We start from the raw sequence: 19,393 nt of genomic DNA on the forward strand, positions 1-19,393 counted from the left end.
AAGGAAATAGGCTGTATCTAGTACCATATAGGAAAAACAGGTTTGATCTGTATTTGATGAGAAAGGTTCTCCTTAAGAAGTCTTCCAACAAGAGAAATTATTAAAGCAGACTTAGATAATTACGCTAAAACAGGAAATACCACGTTTTATTGGTGTGTTTATGAGAAATACTTTATCCAAAACGCCTAAAACATTTGAGAATGCGATTGTTAACTTCCAGACGGAAAGTGGTCCATGTTCACAATGGATATTTTAAAAGGAGGAGGACAATACTTGTGAGGTAATTCAAAACTATACAATTAAGTATAACTACAGTACATTTCAGACACCTAACAATATAGATGTGGTCTCCTTTGTTTAAAGTTTCTGAACTCTAGATAAATCGGTAAGTCTTTTGGCACATACTGATAATGTCACATGCAAAACTCAAATACAACTGTCGCCTTTAACCCCACGAAAAACTTGTCTCCTCACCCACACAAAATTGCCTTACTGAACTTATTTACTTACAATTCCATACCGAATATTTTGTCGAGAAACCATAATATTTACTTTTATGATCAGATATGCGATCAGTAATTTTCGGACAGGGGTGCTTTAAAACATGGAGTTTACTAACTCCGTGGCATTATTTACACCCTGTTGAGAGAAACAGGGTTGTACATTATCAGGAATAACTACGAAGATAATGCGGAGAAAAAGAAAAATCAATTTAAAACTGACACCAGTTACAATAAAATTCTCGAACTCTTCGAGATGAGGAGTGCTGTACATGCTGATTGTAAGCTGGATAATGATATGGAGTCAAACTTCCTGGCAGATGAAAACTGTGCGCCCGACCGAGACTCGAACTCGGGACCTTTGCCTTTCGCGGGCAAGTGCTCTACCAACTGAGCTACCGAAGCACGACTCACGCCCGCTCCTCACAGCTTTACTTCTGCCTTGATATGGAGTCAGTTTTATGTTTTGAGAAAAAAGTAATTGAAAACGTAACCTTGAAGACAGCAAAACATCGAATAAATATCCAAAACGTGAACGTCCTATACACTGACTGTAACATATGTGGAGGTTCATTCCAAGGTGCTGCTCCTGCACACACGTTACTTCAGGTCTTGCCTGCAGTAACGCCTGGATGTAAGAGTGTGGAATCACCAAATTCGCCCATTTACATGCCAGTTGTGCTAAGACATGCTTCCGAATTAAGTATCTCAATTAAAGATCAAGACAGAAATATTGTGGGTTGAAAAATATGTTGACTCCTCACAATCGACAAATACTATCATCACTAGGATACACAGTGCTGTAAATCCTTCGTTCTCTGTAAGCACTCATTCGGCAATGTGGTGAGAGAAGAAGAAGAAGAAGAAGAAGAAGAAGAAGAAGAAGGTGAGTTACATAACGTACTGAACGTGAGAGAAAAAATTGTCATTGACGACACTATTACTCGCATCGAATATTGCAAGTATAAACCATTTGATCAACCAGTTTTCGCTCACAGCGATTCAGTATCGATTGCGAGAAAACAAGAACACTTATCTACCATCATCCGACAGTCTTCTGTATATTTAAGGAAGACTTCTCGCTGAAACATAAGTGCAGAAAGCTATTGACAACGAGTTACATAGAAATTTAGCACTTCACATGTTTTTAGAGATTCAGTATCCTTTGAATAGCCACATTATTGATCATGTGCCCAATCTGGGAATTGCAACGCTAATGAGCAGATATGCATCTTTTACGTCAAGTGATGCAGTCGCATTGATCGACAAATGAACTAAAAGGATTTGTTGATGATGATAGACATTTCGGTTTCTTTGTATGGTACTAGTTTTGCGGAGGACTACAGGGAGGTTGTTTTAAGCTTTCTTCACGAACTCTTACTGATTCGCAGGATACAAGTCACTAATCATATTTATCTCAGATAAAGCAGACACCATGTCGAAAATTGTGTTCGGAAAAACGTACTGGGAAACGCCGGAAATACCAGTGTTCAAGAAAGAGCAACTATCATTATGTAACATGGTCTAAGCCTCACTCCAGCATTCTTCCATTGGAATTTAATTGAATGTGTTGCACCAGAAATTAGTACACGGACGTGGCAAGTTAAATTCAATAAAGCGCTGAAAACGGAAAGATCCGTAGCACAGAGCACCACTCCGTGGAGCCAGTGGCAGACTTTTTTTCTGACTGGTTATGTGAAATGAAAGTTGTGTAAATTGTTATTAGACGCTGGACCTCATGTATCTGTGGCAAGGAAGAGTACACTTTGTAAATCGGAATTAAACCCACCAGGCTAGGCATTAAATTGTATGGGAAGAGGTAATTTAGATTTACTTGGTTCGTGGCATTAAGTATCCGAATGGGAGAATGTAACTTTCGGGTTAATGAAGCTCTTCCCGTAGGTGGCAGTGGCTACGAAGTCCTACTCGGTTTAGATTTCGTGATTACACATCACGCCAACGTTGACTTGGAATAGCTTACGTATAGTAGAACTGGATGGAGGACCGTTTCATTTTGGTTTTGCGGCTGGAAAACTATTACTGTCAAAGAGAGCACCCAAGATGTTGGGTGGATGGTCAGACAGTTGATAGTAAACTTCAGAACACCGAAACAGTAATTAAGACCAAGGAACGGCTTTGTGTTATTTACTGGCTGTATGTTCTACAGTGGCAACCCTTCTCAGAGCAGAGTTTACCAGCGGTCTAACTTCGAAGGGGTTACATCTAGGGTGAACAGATGCAACTGTTTAGAAAGGAGGACAAACAGCTTCAAAAAGGAGGACAAAGGAAGAAATAAGAGGACACATCAAACGGGTCAACTGCAGATGAGGATACCACCCGTCAGCTTTGGACAAGTCACGTGACTGCCGGGAATTACCGGAAACTAGTAGTTAATTGTTACTGATGGTCAGGTGTGGTTAACTGAGCAATATAAAAAATTTAAAAACATTGATTGCGGTGACTGTGTGGCGTCAATTGTTTTGTTATGTCAACAACACCGAATTGTTTACAAAGCGAAAAACTTAAGACCATTCACCTCCCTTCATTTGACACACCGCTACCAACATCTACAATTCAAGCAGCAGCTGACGAAATGTAAACTGCACTTTAACCTTCTGAATACAAATAAATTGAATGAGTACGAAACAATGAAATAAAACCATGACAGTTAATCTGTCGAGTTATTTCTTACCTTTATTGGCCACTGAGACGTACGTTCCAGCTCCACATATCTTACATTCCGTTTCAAATGCATTTCTCCCTTTCTTAAAGCCGGATATTTGCAGGAAATGACATCAGAAAATGTACACTTTCGTTTAGGCATTGCCAAATATTTTACGTAACTCACTCGGTTAAAAATTACACTCACAAATCACACGTGCACTACAGGAAGCCAAGCCACTACAAAGTGAAGATACGAAACGAAAATTTTAAATAATCGATATTTGCATTCTCTTATAGGTAGATCAACGATAACATCGACGATAGTGTTGCCACCTACTAACACCGCCTTTGTGCGAGTTTATCACGAAGGCTGTGCCAATAGTTAAAGTATTTAAGAAAAGAGCAATAGAACGGGACGAATTGTAAATTTAACTGTATTACGCTCAACTTTGCGAAAATGCCGGAGCCTGTAAAAACCCGCCCGGACCCCGGACAAATAGCTAAAAAGGAGAACATGTCCGGATTAATCTGGACGGCTGGTCACCTTAGTTACATCAGCAGATGACAGAGCTTCAATCACGCATGCTTCCAGGCCAGCAGGAGGCAGAGTGGCGCCGCCACAGGACTCGGACCCCGCAGACCTCCATGAGCAGGGGCGCCGACTTATAAAAAGTATTGGGGAGTGGGGCATATTGGTGGGTGTTGCCCCGGGAAATTTTCTAAATTTTAGGTGAAAAATAAGTTTTAAAGTTTTTAAGCATTTTAGAGTCATATGATCAACATTAGAACCCCGAAAACTGGACTCTCGATAACTCGACACTCCAGGAAACTCGACAAGCCTGACATTTTTTGGCTTTGAAAAAAGAAACAAATCATAAACACGCACGGTATTTTCGTAAAAAGCTAATTTAATTTACAGTAATAATCATGCTTACAGACTATTACAGAGCAGTGAATATATAGCTCTGAAAAGACTGAAAGTATATTTAAATAAATCCTAAACTATCATTAAAAGAATAAAACAGAAAATATTGCTGTCGCACAGCAATAGCACTTTGATTAATAAGTGAAATAGCTGATTTAGGCTTACTCTGAATAACGCTCAGGGATCATTAAATAAAAACAATAACTCAAAGTGAATACTTTAACACCGTTAATAAAGTCAACACTATACAGTCTATACAGTCTATACAGTCAACAAAGTATGCCTAATACTTTCAGTCAAAAAGTATGTAAAAAGCAGATTTTAATTGGGTCTTACACCCTAAAAAATTTAAGTATTTGAAAATAACTAATACAGTAATATAGTAATAAGGTACTAAACTAGTACTAATATTTCGAAATGGGAAATTTAATATATGTATGTATTTCATTCCCTATTTTATAAAGATTTTTAATATTGCTCTAAATGCCATTATTAGAGCTAGAGTGTCTTTAAAAAGGTGCAAATGTCGACCGTCTGACTGGATTACTGAATATGAAGTCGTTGGTGACTGGTCGGATATCCAATGCATCCAAAACATCTTGTTGGGTATGAAGAACATTCAAGTTGTTCATTCGCTTCTGTCCCATTGTTGATCGGAGATATGACTTCAGACATCTAAGGGTGCTAAATGACCGTTCTGCTGTTGCTTTCGTGATTGGAACTACTTGGAAAAGCTTAATGCACTTCTCTACTTCTCATAAAATTTCTTCAACTGCAGGCTCTTGTGTAATGTACTTTCTTACATCACGCATGCTTTTTAAGACCAGCTGATTTTTATTTGCGATATCGGCTAACATATTCAAGTGTAACCGCAGTCTCTCAATGTCTAGGTCATTTTGAAACACTCAGTAGTTGATGACGTTGAGACAGCAACCAGCCGCAAATTTATACTCAGTTCCTTTATTCAAAAGGTACCGTTACCGGTTTCGAATCATTACGATTCATCTTCAGTCGGTGTTCATGCTTCCGTTACAACATGTGGTACGTTTTTTTACGGAGTAATTGTCCTAAAATATTTTACGTACGTCACATCCAATGCAAATCTGTAACTCAACCATCTATGTGTCGTGCTTATAATTATGTATTATTTATATTTTAGGACAACTGACTCTGCTAACGATATACTACGCCTTCCACATCGCTGGCAACGGGTTCTACACAACGCTGGTGACTACTTTGAAGGACAATAACAGGTGCAAACATGTAACTCTTTTCTATCGGTTGTGAATAAATAGTTGCCACTATTTAAGTTTCAACCCTCGTAAATACACTCCTGGAAATTGAAATAAGAACACCGTGAATTCATTGTCCCAGGAAGGGGAAACTTTATTGACACATTCCTGGGGTCAGATACATCACATGATCACACTGACAAAACCACAGGCACATAGACACAGGCAACAGAGCATGCACAATGTCGGCACTAGTACAGTGCATATCCACCTTTCGCAGCAATGCAGGCTGCCATTCTCCCATGGAGACGATCGTAGAGATGCTGGATGTAGTCCTGTGGAACGGCTTGCCATGCCATTTCCACCTGGCGCCTCAGTTGGACCAGCGTTCGTGCTGGACGTGCAGACCGCGTGAGACGACGCTTCATCCAGTCCCAAACATGCTCAATGGGGGACAGATCCGGAGATCTTGCTGGCCAGGGTAGTTGACTTACACCTTCTAGAGCACGTTGGGTGGCACGGGATACATGCGGACGTGCATTGTCCTGTTGGAACAGCAAGTTCCCTTGCCGGTCTAGGAATGGTAGAACGATGGGTTCGATGACGGTTTGGATGTACCGTGCACTATTCAGTGTCCCCTCGACGATCACCAGTGGTGTACGGCCAGTGTAGGAGATCGCTCCCCACACCATGATGCCGGGTGTTGGCCCTGTGTGCCTCGGTCGTATGCAGTCCTGATTGTGGCGCTCACCTACACGGCGCCAAACACGCATACGACCATCATTGGCACCAAGGCAGAAGCGACTCTCATCGCTGAAGACGACACGTCTCCATTCGTCCCTCCATTCACGCCTGTCGCGACACCACTGGAGGCGGGCTGCACGATGTTGGGGCGTGAGCGGAAGACGGCCTAACGGTGTGCGGGACCGTAGCCCAGCTTCATGGAGACGGTTGCGAATGGTCCTCGCCGATACCCCAGGAGCAACAGTGTCCCTAATTTGCTGGGAAGTGGCGGTGCGGTCCCCTACGGCACTGCGTAGGATCCTACGGTCTTGGCGTGCATCCGTGCGTCGCTGCGGTCCGGTCCCAGGTCGACGGGCACGTGCACCTTCCGCCGACCACTGGCGACAACATCGATGTACTGTGGAGACCTCACGCCCCACGTGTTGAGCAATTCGGCGGTACGTCCACCCGGCCTCCCGCATGCCCACTATACGCCCTCGCTCAAAGTCCGTCAACTGCACATACGGTTCACTTCCACGCTGTCGCGGCATGCTACCAGTGTTAAAGACTGCGATGGAGCTCCGTATGCCACGGCAAACTGGCTGACACTGACGGCGGCGGTGCACAAATGCTGCGCAGCTAGCGCCATTCGACGGCCAACACCGCGGTTCCTGGTGTGTCCGCTGTGCCGTGCGTGTGATCATTGCTTGTACAGCCCTCTCGCAGTGTCCGGAGCAAGTATGGTGGGTCTGACACACCGGTGTCAATGTGTTCTTTTTTCCATTTCCAGGAGTGTAGCTTTGAAGTATTCCTTTGGGGTTTTGAAAGTATGCAGTGAGGTGGCCTCGTTGTTTTCATACTTCTTTGGTATATTTCGATTCCTAGGAAGCGGAGGATCATCAATTTGTGAAGGTTTTTCTTTTAAACACAATTCCCAAAAGTGTTCAAAACTATCACACCTTCCATTCAACATATAATTCAAGCCCTCATATATTTTTTCCAAATCAGCAACACTTAGATGAGGGCATTGAATTTTTTCATTGACATTCTCTACTGGGTTGATTGCATGGCAATAGAGACGTAAAAAGAAATAAGTCTTGAATTGTAACATTGACTCAAGGTAGCCTGCATATTTGTAACCTGCCTCTGTTTCGTCCTCTGCAGAAAATGTTTCAAAAAAACACTACACTTTCTTCAAAGTTTTTCAATATTCTCAAGATACTAGAAGCTCGCATAGTCCATCGAGTCGGGCAAAGGGGTCGTAGACCAGCTTGGTCGTTGGCGCTCTCACAACGTATGCGTCTGAAAAGTCCCATCCTTTTGTTGGATTCCCTTACGGTGTTTATTAAGTCCTTGGCTAAAGCCATAATATCCCTCATAGATGTAAGATGGCGGAGACTGTCTACAACTGTCAAGTCTAAACTGTGAGCAGTGCAGTTTTGATTAGATTAGTTTTTCGTTCCATAGATCCGTGCTGAGGAAATCCTCGTGGATGTGGAACATGTCATTTTTTTTTTATTTTTTTGTATACCCAAAACTAACATTTTTTAATCCTCTGAACTTACCTCTCATATTCGAGGCACCATCATAGCACTGCCCTCGTAAGTCATCCACTGTAAAACCAAGATGATCAAAAAGTCTTTTAAAATACCTAACAGAGTTTGTGATCCGGTGTCGGGGGTCTCGTATAAGCCAATAAAGTCTTCGTTGATGATTAAGGAATCATCGACAGTATGAATACAAAATGACACTTGTTCGTGAATTGAGGAATCACTTGTTTCGCCAACCGTAATAAAAAAATGTTCAGTCTTCTTAATTGAAACCAATACTTTTCTCAACACAGACTTTCCTAGTAGATCAATGATCTCGTTTTGAATATCGTGGGACGTGCACTTATACCGCAAACACCCTGACCAGTCTTTAAAGACAGGTATGTCATTCTTTTGGAGTTCCAACAATTGAAAAAAAATTGAGTTTACATCTTCGTGCCCTCTAATTGCTAGTCCTTGTCGGCATAGAAATTGCACGGTAGTAAAAATTGTCTCAAGAGCTTAACGGCCTTTCTTTATATCACCATCTAAATGTTCATTCAACTGGGAGGCCACACTTCGGTTAGTGATAGAATTTAGTTTCGGAACTCCTCCTATATGCGTGAACGTATTTTCATGAAGATGGAATTTTTCCAAAGCCTTTTCCCAGTTAGAAAACGCTACGAAAGTAAATACATCTTCTTTTGAAGATAACTGTAACAGATTTTTATCATCTGCCTCTTTGTAGGTTTTGCAAAAAGCTTTTTCAGTAGATGTTTCATAGTCTAGCCACGTATATTTGATCAAACAAGACTTTTGAAATGATCCCCCCTTACCAGATTGTCCAGGTTTCGGCTGTGAACGGTTCTCGTCTGAAGATGACGAAGCAATTGATGACAATAATTGTTGGAGGTTGACTTACAGTATCATCAACTTCCAAGCGCGCCTTTGTGGTAACAAATTTATCCATTGCAAACTTAATTCACAATACGCTAAGAGACAAAAGTAAATGAATAAAATATAGTCATCTAAAATAGTCCACTAGACACTAAAGTCGGAACACTAAACATGTGTGCAGCATGCACTAAATGAAACTATCCACACTGAATGACTGCGACATCAGGGTGGGCTTTATATAGCCGCAGCGCCGTAATGGCTCTAAGCGTCAAAGCGACGCGAGGCGGAGGCTTCCAGGCGCTTCTGCTGCAGTCCTTTTGATGTCACCGCGGCTGCAGCTCTGGCCCGCCGGCGCCAGACTTTACCCGAAGGTTCGCGCACCGGGAAAAATTATGTGTGCCCGCAGCACTGTAACACTGTCATGATTCACATCACTCGTTTTCAGTTAACCTGCTTACTACCGTAATAATTATTTGTTTTAACTCATTACTGAATGTATTTTAAACGGTAACTATCGTCAAACAAGGAAAATAATAAATACCAACATAATTTTGTGATTTTACAGAGCATAATATAACTAATGATTTTCTTAACCAAACGAATTTTTGCGGTGGCTCGGACTCCCTGAAGCCCCATGGAGTCGGCGCCTGTGTCCATGAGCCATGAGATCGCAAGTAGTTCCTCTAGTACCTCTATGCAGCCCGCCTGGGTATTTAGACTGATGCAAAATCACTCCGAGGCATCTTCCGTCGAGCTCTGTGCCAGACACCGACTGCATCTGCCATTGTTCAGTCAGAATATCGATTGGAGCTTTTGCTATGTATGACGCCATGCCACACCAGCCACTGCCAATTGAGGGAGCCACCACTTCACCAGCACCAGGACTTGGGCTCTGTGTTAGAGATGACCACCGAGCGGTTGTAGGCGCTTCAGTCTGGAACCGCGCGACCGCAACGGTCGCAGCTTCGAATCCTGCCTCGGGCATGGATGTGTGTGACGTCCTTAGGTTAGTTAGGTTTAAGTAGTTCTAAGTTTAGGGGACTGATGACCTCAGATGTTAAGTCCCATAGTGCTATTCAAAACAGAAAGAGATGACCAGGATCTTGGTATTGGCCATCGACATTCACTACGTTATTTTGTTCTGTTTCTTCGTGAATATTAATTTTTGACTCTTTCATCATTATGGCCTTTAGCCTACGTTCGGTCTTGTGTAAATTCAATGATCATCACGAGTGGCCAACTTTTCTCCAAAGTTTGGTGTACGTAATTGTCAGCAAAACTGTTCTAAATTGTTTACATGAGCTGTGTTCTCACTGTGGCTCAACTGACACAAGACTTGGCTAATTCTTATGAGGAATTTTTCAGTAAACTAATATTTTCACACGTGTTCAATGCCCCAGGTAGACAGCCGCACGTGTTCAATGCCCCAGGTAGACAGCCGCACGTGTGCATGTGACTCCTCCGGTGCGAAGACCTCGATAGTGTTTTCTTGCTCCACCATGTCTGATCCTTCGAATATTACAACCCAAGTTTTGCTGCTACTCCAGAACATGGAGTAAGTCATGCACATGATGACGGATAAGGTGGCAGCCATCACCATATCCAACCTGGAGCTGTCCAACCAACTGTCCCACAGCGATTCACTGATGAAAGGATTGAGAGGGGTGCTGCTGCTGTTCTATGTGTTGGACTGAAAGATCGAGTTCTGGATGAATGACATGGCCAGAATAGAGCAACATTTCCTGGTCCATGGTGTCATAGATGACATCCAGGAGGACGCATTCATCTTGGCATATGGAGGCCTGCAAATTTATCATTTGCTGCAGCAACTCTACCCTGAAGTGGTGTCCCATGTTCTCCCATACGATCAATTAAAAACGTTTGCTAAAATATTTCGATTGTCAGGTGCACATTACGGAGGCCCACCATGAGTTTTCTTTGGCTGCCACAAGCTCAGTGGACAATCTTACAGAGAATGGATAGCGACATTGCGGGGCTTATCTCGTGACTGTCGGTTCCAGTGTACTAACCCCAATGTAATCAGTCCTATGCAATTTCCCTTGTCAGAGACATGATTCTTGTACATTCGTTGGATGAAGGATTCTGTAATGACTTCATCAAACTCATGGATCCAACGTTAGAGACTTGCCTTTCCATCATTAGGGCTTTTGAATAGTCTCTGTGGTCATCAGCAACATTACACGATCCTTTGCAAGTGTTTTCTGCCTGCCCAACTCACTGGCCCCAACACAAGCCACGGCCTTCACAGCATTTGCCTGTGGCTGGCAAGCCCTCAACCAATGTGCATTGCCTGCAGTGGTTACCCTCATGCAGCAACTGTTTTATTACTCGTCCATGGCAACAGAGTTATTATTGCCGAGTTAAATGTTCTTCCTGAGGTAAGAAAGGACACAAGATGGAAGTTTGCTAATCTTCCCTCAAGTGTAATTAAATTATGCCCTGATGGGCCCCCCTACCCCTGCCTGATGCCCATGTTCCAGATGTTTTACACATCCACACAGTGCTCCCCATACCCACAGATAAAAAAAAGTTTTGCATTACCCCGGTTCCTAGAACTCATGAAGACAGACGTTGACTGTGACTATTGTATCACAAACACAGTCCCTTTCACAGTTCAGATATGTCACTAAACCCACCCAAAGATGTAAACAACCATGCATGAGCAGCGCTTATTAGACGAAGGAGATCCGACAGCCGATCATTTCGTCATTCCATCAGGAAGGAGGTACACGACTCGTGTTGTCTGTAGTTCAACCATGCCTAGACAGTCAATACCGAGGTTCGATCGCGTCCACATGGTTACTTTGTGCCGGGAAGGGCTTTCAACAAGGGAAGAGTCCACGTGTGTCGGAGTGAACCAAAGCGACGTTGCTTGGACATGGAGAAGATACAGAGAGACCGGAACTGTCGATGAGATGCCTCCCTCAGGCCGCCCAAGGGCCACTACTGTAGTGGATGAGCGCTATCGACGGATTATGGCTCGACAGCAACGCCACCATGTTGAATAATGCTTTTCGGCAGTCAGAGGACGTCGTGTTACGGCTCAAACTGTGGGCAATAGGCTGCATGATGCGCAACTTCACTTCCGACGTCTATGGCGAGGTCCATCTTTGGAACCACGACATCAAGCAGCGCGGTACAGATGGGCCCAACAACATGCCGAATGGACCGCTCATAATTGGCATCACGTTCTCTTCACCGATGAGTGTCGCATATGCCTTGAATCAGACAACCGTCGGAGATGTGTTTGGAGGCAACCCAGTCAGGCAGAACGCCTAAGAAAACTGTCCAGTAAGTGCAATAAGGTGGAGGTTCCCTGCTGTTTTGGCGTGGCATTATGTGGGGCCGACGTACGCCGCTGGTGGTCGTGGAAGGCGCCGTAAAGGCTGTAAGATACGTGACTGCCATCCTCCGACCGATAGTGTAACCTTATCGACATCATATTGACGAGGCATACGTCTTCATGGACGACAGTTCGAGCCCCCATCGGGAACATCTTGTGAATGACTTCCTTCAGGATAACGACATCGCTCGACTAGGGTGGCCAGCATGTTCTCCAAACATGAACCCTGTCGAGCATGCCTGGGATAGATTGAAAAGGGCTGTTTATGGACGACGTAACCCACCAACCACTCTGAGGTATCTACGGCGAAGCGCCGTTGAGGAGTGGTAAATCTGGACCAACAGTGCCTTGGTAAACATGTGGATAGCATGCCACAACGAATACAGGCATGCATCAATGCAAGAGGACGTGCTACTGGGTATTAGGGCTACCGGTGTGTACAGCAATCTGGAGCACCACCCCCGAAGGTCTCGCTGCATGGTGATACAATATGCAATGTGTGGTTTTCATGGGCAATAAAAAGGGCGGTAATGATGTTTATGTTGATTGCTATTCCAATTTTCTGTACAGGTTCCGGAACTCTGGGAACTGAGGTGATGCAAAACTTTTTTTGATGTGTGTCTGATAGATTATTAACGCTTGTGGTGGAATTCAGCACAGTCCCAGTGGAGTTCCAGGTTGATATGGGTTCTTTCACAATTCTTGTTATTTGGGAGACTTATTGCCATCTTTGCTCACTTCCACAACAGGAATTCTCCAGACACCTGCATATCTACAGCAATGATACTAATTAAGTGAAAGGAAACGTCATGGCTCGTATTCAGTATCATTCTACTGTAATCATGGCACACATCTTAATGGACAACACTGTAGGAGCCACAAACATCCTTCGTTTGGAACTTTTTAATGACTTGGGCTTGTAAGTACATGACTCTACCAACAGCATTCAGCCATTGGGGGCTAGCTCCTACTTATACGACCTATGCTCCAAATACAAGTTAGCTTTTTCACATCCTGTCTCTGGCGTCACTGATTTTGAGGTTCATATCATCCTCCTTCCAACACCCACTCCCTGTTCCTTCAGAGCACGAAATGTTCCATTCTCTATTAGAAATCAACTACAGTCGGAACTATAGCACCTCAAACAGGAAGGCGTTTGTGGAAAAGCCAAATGGGTCAATTCGAATTTTCAGTGACTTGAAGGCCACAGTTAACGCACAGTCTATCATTGATGACCACCCGATTCCAATAATAGACATTATGCTGCGACTCACAGGTGACAAGATTTTGGCAGAGATTGATTTGCAGTATGCTTACCTTCAGCTCTCTCTGGATGAAGCGTCGCGGAACATTATGATCATTAACACTTTATCTGGACTATTTCACTGTAACAGGCTTCCTTATGGTATTTCCACTGCTCGAGCTATTTTTCGACAGTACTTGCAACAGTTCACATGGGTTGTACTTTGGACAGCGAACTATCTGGACAACATTCTAGTCACTGGTAAAAACGCCCAGGAGTTGGTGGTCAACCATGATGCCATTTTGCTGTTGTTCAACAAGCCAGTCTTAAGTGGAACATAGTGAAATGCCATTCGTTTGTACTTTGGGAATATCTTGGTCATGTTCTCAATGCTTCAGGAATACAACCCACACCACAATATATTCAAGCTGCCCAGCAACTTCTAGTCTCATATGACATTAAGTAACTGCTTGGTCAACTTAATTATTATCGAAAGATCATCCCACATACCACTGCCATAGCAGAACCACTTCATTTGTTATGCAAAAGTGTGAAGTGGGATTGGACTCACCCTCCGAGATCTCAAGGAAGCCCTATTCCATCAATATACCTTATGGCCAACGACCCAGTAAAACCTTTAATTGTAGCAAATGATGCCTCTGTTTATAGCTTGTGTTCAGTGTTATCTCATGAAGTAGATGGTGTGGAACTTGCTATTGCATTCACACTCAAAACTCTGACACAGGCACAAAGCAACTACAGCCAAATAAAAAAGGAGGCCCTAGCTATTGTGTTTACACTCAAGAAATACCATGTTTATGTGTCAGTCTTCAGCTTCTGCGTCCATTTGGCAACAGACCTCTGGTCCAGAATTGAATTGCATGTCCTGTCCCAATGGTAACCCAGAACGAATGCTGAGCTGTGGAGCAATATCTGACATCATATGAATAGCCAGACAGAAACAGTGTCCACCTCCAAAGATAACACGCCAATTTGGTCTGAAAATTTGAGTCTGTCTTGAATAATGGTAAAAGAGGTTTACGGTCAGTCAAGTAACATGAAAAAAAAAACAGTCACTTGACTGACCATAAACCTCTTTTACCATTTTTCAAGGGAGACTCAAATATTCAGACCAAATTGGCGTGTTATCTTTGGAGGTGGACACTGCTGTTTCTGTCTGGCTATTCGTATGATGTCAGATATTGCTCCACAGTTCAGCATTCATTTGGGGTTACCATTGGGACAGGACATGCAATTCAATTCGGGACCAGAGGTCTGTTGCCAAATGGACGCAGAAGCTGAAGAAGCTGTAGCTACCCTTCCCCTGGATGCAAAGAACATCGCTATCACTCCTCGGAGGACCCAGTTATCTGGGAAATGTTCCATCTGGTGCACTGAAGGTGGCCAACAGATCAGAAACAGATTATCCAGACATATAAGGATTCTGGCACAGGTGCCACCCTCCACCCTCAATGCAGTCCTCTAGTTACATGGAGAAAATCACCACATTTGCGTCATGATTCCATCTGTATTGCAACACCGCATCCTGTCTCGCCTACATCTGGGCCACTGCGCAGTTGTGTTCATGAAGAGGCTGCCCAATCAACATGTGTATTGGTGATGGACTGATGCACACATTGCCAACATGGTGGTGGTATGTGAGACCCGCCAAAGCAAACAGACAGTGGTTACTCACAGATACTTCCCTTGTTCATATGCTTCAGCACCTTCGTTGTGACTCCATTTAGACTTTGCAGGCCCCTTCCTTAGCTATACATGATTTATTATGGTTGATATGGGAAACAGATTCCCCTACGTTTCTCAGATGTCATTAACATCCTCAGCACAGAGACTATCCAGGCCCTGCCACTGATCTTCTCTATAGAAGGACTCTGGGAAATCATGGTTACCAACAATGGGCCTCAGTTCATGCCTTCTACTGGATGGATTAGCAGAATGTTTTGTCCACATATTCAAGTCTTAGTTAGCAAAGTTGCACCACCATCATGATTTAGAATAAGCCCTCACTCTATTTTTGTCCACCCCTCTGGACAGCATCAAACCCACAAGAAAACTCCATGGATGGCAACCTGAGTTCGAGCTTTTTATCCTGCAAGAACTCTGTCTCTCCAACCACAGTCTCAATGCAGCCATTATTCCTTCAAAGATGACGTTAGTTTTAGTTTTCTCCAAAAATCGACGGCAATGGGCCCTGATTGTAGTCATCCATTTACTGCAACAGGCCATGGTGGAAGTATGACTACATGAAGGATCATCCATTTGTCGCAAGCATGTCAACAAGGTGTGCCCACAGGAAGCAGCGACGCCTCCTAGCAGTGGAAGGAATAATGGCTGCATTGAGACTGTGGTTGGAGAGACAGAGTTCTTGCAGGATAAAAAGCCACACAGGAAGCAGCGACGCCTCCTAGCAGTGGATTGTCACGAATTTTTGTTTTAGAGTCGGACATGCCCCATCAGAGAACCTTGACAACACAGCACAACCGCAGCAGCCACAGGGTACGCATTCTCTGGCCTCTGGGGAGATCAGCCCATCGCCGGTCGAGACACCAGCTTCTATAGACATTGACTTTAGCCCATTGGGCTGACCACTTCCATGGGCAGTCAATTAAGAGGCGCCATGTTCGTTGGACATCGAGATGTGCCACACCCTCTCACCCTACTAGGAGACGAGGGAAGCTAAGTTTGGTGTGTACACCCAACAGATTGGTAACCCTTCTCACAACAGTGGTGTACCAGCGGCCTAACCTGATAGGGATTACATCAGTAGATGACAGAGTTTCAATCATGCAGGTTCCCTAGGCCAGCAGGTGGAACAGCGAGTGCTGCCAGAGGTAACTGGCCCTGTGGACCTGTTTGCCTCTGCAGTCCACGTGATCACAAATAGTTCCTCTAGTATTTCTGTATGTCCTGGGTATTTAATGCCGCAAAAAGTTAATGCACGTGACCTTCTGTCGATCTGTGGGCCTGGCATTGACTGCACCCACAGTGTTTCCACCAAAATCTCAATTGGAACCTTTGCTATGTATGATGAAATGCCATGCCAGCCACTGCTGACTGTGGGAGCCACCAGTTACACCCTTCACCATCGTCAAGATGTGGCCTATGTGTCGCAGATGACAGGGAACTTGGTATCAGCCATTGACCTTCACTCATAATTTGGTTCTACTTCCTAATGAATATTAAACTTAGACTGAAGGCCATAATGATAAAACAGTCAAAGTTCAGGCTCATGTAAATTTGGTGCCCATCACGAATTTCCACCAGCTATTGTAGTGTGTGTATTGTGTATTAAACAGAGGACCTAGAAACGACCGAGAGACTTCGTCCTGCCATAGCCCTCAGTGGTTCACAACCCCACAACAGGCCACAGTATTCCACCCACCTCACCGCCACCCCACACCAAACCCAGGGTTATTGTGTGGTTTGGCCCCCAGTGGACTACCCCCCCCCCCCGACCTACCCTCCCCCCTCCTACCCCCAGGAAAGTTTGATATCAGATGAGAGTAACCCCAAATTTCTGTGTGGTAGAGTAATGATGGTGTACGCATATGTGGAGACAGTGTTTGCGCAGCAATCGCCGACATAGTGTAACTGATGTGGAATAAGAGGAACCAACCCGCATTCGCCGAGATAGATGGAAAACCGCCTTAAAAACCATCCACAGGCTGGGTGGCTCACCGGACCGCGATACTAATCCGCCTGGCGGATTCATGCCAGGGACCGGCACGCCTTCCCGCTCGGGAAGCAGCGCGTTAGACAGCACGGCTACATGGGCAGGCTCAACTATTATTGTGACTTACTTTTCTTCAAAGGAGGACTATTTTGGTTTATGTGCTTCTCAGTGAAACTGTTCTACATTGTTTATCTGCGCTGTGTTCTCGTTGCACCTCTACCAGCACAAGACTTAGCATTTATGTGCGATTTAACAAAGGGATTGTGCTGGATACTGCACATGAAACTTATGATCGGTGCATTACACCCACTGACAAACAATCTAATGCAGAGAGTCCATTTAATGACAGTAAAAATGTTAAGATACTACATTAACATTACAATAACTTCAAAAAAGAAGTCTTCTCCATTTGTGCTTTGGCCCGCCGCGGTGGCCGTGCAGTTCTAGGCGCTTCAGTCCGGAACCCCGAGACTGCTACGGTCGCAGGTTTGAAACCTGCTTCGGGCATGGATGTGTGTGACGTCCTTAGGTTAGTTAGGTTTAAGTAGTTCTAAGTTCTGGGGGACTGATGACCTCAGATGTTAAGTCCCATAGTGCTCAGAGCCATTTTGAGCCATTTGAGCTTTGTAAGTGCCCTACCCTTCTCCCCTCCCCCCCCCCCCTGCCAGAAAAGGGTATATGTCAGTGAGGTGGAAAAGATGAACATTAAAACTTTGAAATGTCAAGAAAGAACTCATAATAAGGAAGCAGTGGATTATGATGACCAACCCCTATGTACTAGAGGAAAGTCAAAAATGTTTTGCCGGCCGTGGTGGCCGAGCGGTTCTAGGCGCTACAGTCGGGAACCGCGCGAGCGCTACGGTCGCAGGTTCGAATCCTGCCTCGGGCATGGATGTGTGTGATGTCCTTAGGTTAGGTAGGTTTAAGTAGTTCTAAGTTCTAGGGGACTGATGACCTCAGGAGTTAAGTCCCATAGTGCTCAGAGCCATTTGAACCATTTGAATCAAAAATGTTTGTGACGCTTTATCAGGTACGATTTCAAGTGATCGAAGTGACCTCACCTTTCACTATCAAATTATGACTTCCAACTCGTGGCACAGTTGTTCAAGCAAGTCACATTCGTCTTTTTTTAAGGGAACTATAGGTGCACTGCCTCCACTATCTTCTACAGTTATCCTTACACATCACTACGCACTTAAGCCATAAACAAGAATAATAACTTAACAACAGAATTCATCCAAAGAATAAGTTTGCATTGGTTATTCTCTGTAGCAAATCCAGTACTTATTATTATAACTTTTTTCGAGCAAGGACGAAACGATGTCGCATAGCGCATAGAGCTGCAGGATTAAGGGTTACTTGTCAATGGCATCCGACGTGATATCCCTGGACCACGCACCCAATTGCTCTTCACTGTAACTGGAACTATCACCTTGGACGTCTCACACCCACTGATTAAACTAGGCGAGCTACCTCTTGAAACTCTACCTGTGGAAAACCTGACCTACTTAGATAACGCGTTAGACCCGACTCTGCTAGCCTCCCTAAAGCAAATATTAGCGGCGCAAAATGGCCGCATTTCAATGGAGCACCTTCTACACCACGTGGCAAAGTACAGTACTGAACATCATCCCAACTCGTAACTACTGGAACTTCAATCTCAGCTACCTGCATAATTTTTTCAGTAGTAAGTACTGCTTACTACCAGCTCAAGTTAATTGTAGCCCAAATCCCATTCCTGCCTACCTCCAACCAGTCAGAACGGCACCAGTGAGAAACAATCTAACAAAGGACAGAGCAAAACCTCTGAATGACGGTTCACATAGGTCGAGGCACTGACGGGGACTGCATTGTTGCCGGTTCCTAGCAACAGTTGTGATACGCGCATACACCTGCTCTGCGCTTAAAGGAAGCTAGTATCCTGCAAATTATGTCTTTCGGTTATTTATGTAGAATTTTTCACTTGCCACCATCATCGGTGATGCCAAATCACGAAAAATGGAATACGAATTCACTAAACAATTCCCTGCGATCGTGTTTGATGCTCATACCGGCTACGGCGTTCACATTGCAGCGCTCAAAACACTACTGACAGCTCATTGGCTGTCAGACAACAAGCCTAAACATGACAGCCATCGTTCGTGACTCCAACTTTAATTTGTTTGGAAAAGAAATATAAATAGTGTAAAGAACCCATTGTCATCAAGAGTGAAGTTGAAAATGGAAACTGTAAAGACTTGTAAATTAATTAGTGCCTACGTTACAGTAAACTATTCAACAGAAATCCAAGAGCGGATTTATTTTCTTAGGAGGGGGAACTTGCCGGTATAAGAGAAGAAAACAATAGCAGAACCTGGAGCAGAAGATAGAGCTGAGAGCTGTAAACAGGCCACAGCTAAAACCGGTCAGTGCTGATCATTGAATTGCATAATCAGCGGAAGCAACCGCCTCTATATCATCAGACCTTCGCATAGCAATGCCCAGGCCAGTCCCAGGAAGTTCTACACCCCGCCCCACTGCCGATTACGACAGCCGTCCTGGTCGTTGCGTCTGTTCCAAATTGTTCGGTTTGACATACAAACAAAGCTACTTCAGCAAGCAGCAGCAGCATTTAAACCTAAC

At 44.2% G+C, this 19,393-nt stretch overlaps 1 protein-coding gene and 1 non-coding gene across 2 annotated transcripts in view; both read right to left on the bottom strand.

Annotated features, from left to right (window-relative positions):
- Positions 1–19,393, bottom strand: part of LOC126248855 (glutamate [NMDA] receptor subunit 1) — a 613,579-nt gene that overhangs the window by 406,621 nt on the left and 187,565 nt on the right. The gene's annotated exons all lie outside the window — the stretch shown is intronic.
- Trnas-cga (transfer RNA serine (anticodon CGA)) lies at positions 831–905 on the bottom strand. The gene has a single exon. It is a non-coding gene; the product is annotated as a tRNA-Ser (tRNA).

The sequence above is a fragment of the Schistocerca nitens genome, chromosome 3, assembly GCF_023898315.1.
Source record: "Schistocerca nitens isolate TAMUIC-IGC-003100 chromosome 3, iqSchNite1.1, whole genome shotgun sequence".
In the NCBI taxonomy this organism is placed as follows: Eukaryota; Metazoa; Arthropoda; class Insecta; order Orthoptera; family Acrididae; genus Schistocerca; species Schistocerca nitens.